The sequence below is a fragment of the Limulus polyphemus genome, unplaced genomic scaffold, assembly GCF_000517525.1.
Source record: "Limulus polyphemus unplaced genomic scaffold, Limulus_polyphemus-2.1.2 Scaffold8949, whole genome shotgun sequence".
In the NCBI taxonomy this organism is placed as follows: domain Eukaryota; kingdom Metazoa; phylum Arthropoda; class Merostomata; order Xiphosura; family Limulidae; genus Limulus; species Limulus polyphemus.
In genome coordinates this window covers 11,533-17,560 of record NW_013674559.1, presented here as the reverse complement: position 1 = coordinate 17,560, position 6,028 = coordinate 11,533, and the positions used below count along the sequence as shown (strand labels likewise).

The 6,028-nt window shown below is 34.5% G+C and overlaps 1 protein-coding gene across 3 annotated transcripts in view; it reads left to right on the top strand.

The window, feature by feature from the left end:
- Positions 1–370: 370 nt before the first annotated feature.
- LOC106475662 (TPPP family protein CG45057-like) overlaps positions 371–6,028 on the top strand; it is a 15,051-nt gene continuing 9,393 nt past the window's right edge. The window contains exon 1 of one of the 3 annotated variants that reach the window (XM_022379719.1): positions 371–422. The gene's annotated coding sequence lies outside the window, so the exon portion shown is untranslated. Of the gene's footprint in view, positions 423–956; positions 977–6,028 lie in introns of those variants that run through there. The other 2 variants (XM_013936340.2, XM_013936341.2) reach the window with 2 other exon arrangements.

The following is a 6,028-nucleotide window of genomic DNA, read 5'->3' as shown; positions in this document are numbered from 1 at the left end:
ACAGATTAAATTATCTTAATAGAAGCAAGAAAACAGGTTATGTTTTTTTTCGAATTGAAGGAAACTTTGATTTCAATTTTTAATATTATGTTTACAGTTCATTTCCTTGTATTTTTATTGATAACTTTTAACAAAAGCTTAGTCCTACCTATTGAGATATACAATGTATTAGATAATAGAACATTTTTTTCACACTTTATGTAATGCTGATGATAGCTAGGTAAACACCCTTACTACTTGTATTCTATTTATTCAACTTCAGACCCTTCCTGGCGTTATCTGCCGAATGAGCAGAAAGAATAAAAAAATTATTTTGCCAATACGCCATCTAGTGGTCATGAAAGATATCTTTCTCAAACAAATCTGGCTCATTCATTCGCGGAGTTGGAGTAAGACTATTCAACGCACCAAAAAAGTTCCAGGTAAGGTTTGGAAACAGTACTTACAGTTTTAATTTGAGATAATACCATGTTAATGCATTTCATTATTTCATAATCTTTGTTTTCATAATAAATATTCATGTAAACGAAAATATGAAAATGATGGTTCTTTTACCTTAGTCATTCAGTGAGAATAACGTTGAGCAAGAGTGAGAGCTGCTGAAGCCGTTTCCAGGAGTTTCTCGGTTTGATTGCATTGATTCATCCCTCTTTTTCAAAGCAGTGGTTCCGTTAAAACCTAGAAGTTTGAGTGGTCTTTAATGTTAAATACACGAGCTTTTTAAATTGGGTTATGCTCGATCTTGAAATTCTAATTATAGTCTATGATTCAAATAACCTACAAATGTAAAAAAAAATAAAAAAAAATGACGTCATCACTCATTGAAAGAGCTGAATACCTCTTCACATAGAATCGGCTGCTGGCTCAGCGTAAACGATGCTAGTCGACTGGCTCACACGGTTTTTCGATAATAAGTAGTTCGTTGCTTACTCTTAAAATAGATTTAGGATTGAAGACTTCCTTAGCTGTATTTTATGTAAGTATTTCTGTTTCTAATGTTACTTTTCTTTTTTTACACCACTTTTTGTTTTCCAATGTCTTGAAGAAAATAAATTAAGAAACTAAATGTTAATAATTATTTCTTATCATAAACAGAGCAATTTATAAGTTATGATCGGGATGTCAATGTTCTATCTATCTATCTTGTTTGTTTAAAAAATTTTGCACTAAGCTACACAAAGCCTTCCGTGATTTTAGACCAGTAAAATGCATGGAGGAGCTAGTCAAAAACATCCACCGCCAACTCTTGTCTGATTGAATAGTAGGATTTGACCATCGCTCTTAGAGCGCATCCACAGACCTAAAGTGAAGAACGAAATGGGACGCGAACTATCTATCTATTGACATTTGTGCTAGAATCAACGTAATATGTATGTGTTTCATAGAAACTCATACATTTCTGGTGGCATGGCAGGAATCTCTCAATCTAGTGATAACAACTTACACAAACCACTCCAATAATAAACTTTCTTATCTTTGATAAAACATAATGCTGAAACAGGAGATATCTTTACAAGTCTGATTTAAGTGGTATGCATTCGGTCTGTTGAAATATCAAGTTGCACTTCCATTCATCACAAAATGAGTGATAGAACATGAGCTACTATGGAGGCATAATCTACAGTTTCATATAAAAATCACTGAAAATTTTCATAGGAAAAGTACGAATTCCTAAAGAGCTAAATAGTTTTATAAGCTTACAACAAACAAGGGGCCTGGCGTCGCCTGGTGGTTATTTTATAAATGTACAACAAACAAGGGGCCTGGCATCGTCTGGTTGTTATTTTATAAATTTACAACAAACAAAGGACCTGGCGTCGCTCGGTGGTTAAAGCTCTCTACTCGCAATATGAGAGTCGCGGGGTCGAATCCCCGTCCCACCAAACATGCTCGCCCTTTCAGTTAAGCCATGGATTGTTATAAAGTGACGGTCAATTCCACTTTGGTAAAACTGTATCTCAACAGTTGACGGTGGGTGATGTTGACTACCTCCCGTCCCTCTAGTCTATCACTTCTAAATTAGGGAAGACCAGCCCTCGAGTAGCTTTCTGCGAATTTCAAAAACAAACAAATAAAGTTTGGGTTCTTTAAATAAATTTGCTACGTTTTACAACCTTCAGAATTCCTGAACGCACTATTTGCAACTACTTGAAATCCACTTTAAGAATCGAACAAAAATAAACATCACCAAATCTAACAAAAGTTGCTACAAATGTGCATTTATACAACCAGGACGTTGTTAAATTTGAATTTCTTATGCCATGTGCCAAGAGTATAAGAATTAACGTTTTTTTCGGTTTCTGTGTTACAGTCACTCTTTAGTCAGAGACCGAAACGTTGCCCAAATATTATGCTATATATTCTGCCCCAAAACTTTAATTCAATATTCCAGAATATGTTTATTTTCCATTAAGTTCTTTCTTATTTTTATTTATTATAAGAACATTTTACATGTTTCAGAGATATTTTAATATAGTGCAATTCTGGTGTGTTGAATCCTTGCTACACAGAATAGTTTAGTTATTGTTAGGCGCGAAGCTAATCGTAAGCAGGAATTAAGTTTTTGTACACGATATTCGACCTACGTAATTTGTGTAATTATAAAGTTTAAGATAAAGAGTAGTTTGGTTGTTGTTGTTTTTTTTCAATTTTGCGCAAAGCCACACGAAGGTTATCTGCGCTAACCGTCCCTAATTTGGCAGTGCAAAACCAGAGGGAAGGCAGCTAGTCAACACCATCCACCGCCAACTCTTGGGCTACTCTTTTACCAACGAATAGTGGGATTGACCGTAACATTATAACGTCCCCACGGTTGAAAGGGCGAGCATGTTTTGTGGGAAGGGGTATTCGAATCCGCGACCCGCAGATTGCAAGTCGAGCTCCCTAACCAACTGGCCATGCCTAAGAAATAGTTCATTTTGACAACACGCTATTCAAGGAGAATTTCTTTCTTAATATTTAACCAGTAGCTACTATATATATATAATATTTCGTTTATCCCAATTTCTATTCTTTTTGCTTTCACTTCTAGAAAAACGATGTTATGTAATATTATTGTAACAGTCAACATTTTAATACACAATGAAAACTTTAATATTTCAAGAAAGGTGGAGGAAGCATTTTTGAATTGGTCAGGTAACCCAGAATAGTGTGCAAAGCATGCGAGTGTTGGGGCTTTCTGGGGTCATGCTTCCCTGGGAAAACTTTGAAAAATAGGTGCTCTGAGATTGAATTAATCATTTCCAAGCACATCTTTACGATTCACAAAAATAGGTGCTCCCTGGCACTTAGAGTCACCAAAGCTATAAGCATGTACACATTGTTATACTGATTCATAAATACTTTCATTAGTCTACGTATTTATGATTAGAAACAATATGTGAATGCAAGTTATTGCTACAGTTATTGTGAGGAAATGTTGGTCCGACTGTTGCCCGATCTGCCGGACATGCTCCGACGCACATGTTCAATTGTCACATTTGAAAAGAAAATGCCAATATATTACTAATAGTAATTCAAATAATTTTCACGACACCTATCACGATAATTTGAATAATGGATAACTGTTCTTTCAGCTTTAATTTGTGTTAATCTAAATGGTTGTTAGTAGGCCTAATTAGCCACTAACTATAAAATGCCATTTCAATAGCATAAGAATTGATACCGAGGTGTCGTAGGAACTTAAATTTTCGATAACATTTTAGTGGAGTTATCATTATTGAATAAACGTTTAGTGACACTTGCTAAAAAGTCACCAAAATGTAGAAGTCAAAGAATAGACTGAAGCATTATAATGTACAGAGGGAAAGTAGTGTTACGACAGCGGAAGTCACGCTGGAGTTTCTCGAAGGATCGTGAATTTCCCTGGTAACTCTACTTTATTCCGGGCGCCCTCTTTTTTAGTATATAAGCCCGGCAAATAAAGCCAGCGAAAAAGATAGAATTGCATAGATAGATAGATATAGAGATAGATAATTGAGTCAAGCGAACAATAGGCACCGTAAGTAAAGTGTGTGAATCGCTGTGAATTGTAGCGTGTGTTTATAAAAGTAGTTAAGTTAAAGTGACTATGAAAATTCTGTGTATTACAAAGTTGTATCGAGAAAGAATAAACTAGTTTTATTTAAGAAAAGACTTGTATCGCTGAAGTTCCTCGGAAAGAATTTATACCGGAAATTAACAAACGAACAGAGATGTAACAGTAACAAATCAGTCAGGTTTCAGTGCGGTAGGATCTAGCACCATAAAAAAAAATACGTGTGAAAAATCAATTAAGAATGTAGACCAAGCCACAAATTGGTATTATCACTTTTTATTATTATTAATTTTTCTGCTTTATCTTATATTTCTATTATTGAATGTAAATAAATCAAACTCAAGCTTACTTCAAGTTCAAAGATTACTTTATAATATGATGATTGCTGGAATAGAGAAACCTAAACATTTAGGTAAAATATCTTTCAATATAAATGCTTCTCTCGCGGTTTGGATAACACAAGAATTATTAAGCATGTAAATTACAAACGTGTTTGATTTTAATATAACAAATTAGTGAATGTTTTGATAAAAAAAAAACGAAAACATCAGTTGAATCCATTAGGCCTAATTATGAGATTGTACATTGTATATCGTTAAATGTAGTGGATTTCAAAATGTGTTGAATAACGCAACAATAAATACTACTAACACACCGCCGGTGTTATTGTAGTATCAATATTTAGGACAGTCTCGTCTTCTGTGGAAATATTTCCTCTACTAGATGTAATTTCGCAGATTCCCCGAAGAGTAAATAAAACCAAAATTAAGAGTAACAAATCTTTTTATTTTTTGCTTTTGAAGTTCATATATGTCATGTTGTGTTGTAGCCTACAGAGTATATAACTCTGCTCGTGATTCCTGGCATGCGCACGTTTTGCTGAAGTCACGACAGTACAAATTACAACGTTAAGCGTCCTTTATGTAAAGCCATTTTAGTGTCTACTGACTAACTGACAGTTAACGCACTACTGTAAAGTGAGGCAACTGGTTAAAACAGGTGACTCCTCCAGGCGGCTTTTGGTCCCCTTTCGGAGAAATTCGTACATGATTAGAGAAACAAAGCAAAATACAATAAGGAAGATGTAGCAAAATAAAATGAGATCAAAATGAAAAAAAATGGTTGATTTCAATCGTTATCCTCGTTATAATTTATTCATATCTAGTTGATCAATTTTACCAACTAAACAATAACAATAATCAATAAAGAAAGAAGTGAATAAGTAAATAAACTATTGAATAAGTAAGTTCTTTCTCTTCTAATGGTTCCCCAGACATACAATGCTAAAATACGAGGTTCGATTCCCTATGGTGGACAGAGCGCAATAGCCCATTATTTATCTTTCCTCCAATGAAACAACAACAAATCTTCTAATTTCTTCGGCTTTATTAAATTCACGTAAATTAAAATTTTTTATTATGTTGTTACATATCGCAATACATAAAAATTCGTTGTTGTAACGTGTTCTATCGTATGGCGGGTTTGTTTGGATTATTTAGTGAAAATAATGCCAAGTCCAGTCTTCGTAAGAATAACGAATTTATTTATTTTACAACAGTCCCTCAGCACCAGGTTTATGGATTTGCAACGGTAACATCTGCAAGTTCTATTCCACATGGTGAATAGAGAGCATCTAGCCTACTGTAGAGCTTTGCACTGAAACAGACAAACTTTTGTAACGTATCTACAGGTTACTTTCACTCTGATACATAGTGTAGGCTTAAGTTCACAAATAACGTTTGAACAGAAATTTCTCGCTAATGGTACTACTCCTAGCTTATTTGTACAGTTCCTCGGCTTATCGATCGAGCAACTGAACATACGCGATAATTTTCACTACTAACACTGATCTAAATTGTTCACTCCTTATTCACTTAATACGACACTAAATGATTCAATTATTACTAGTTGTTCATACTGTTGCGTCAGCGAGGTCACGTGACTAGTATCACGCCACGTCCTTCTAGAAATATCCTGTTCCTTCATGAATGC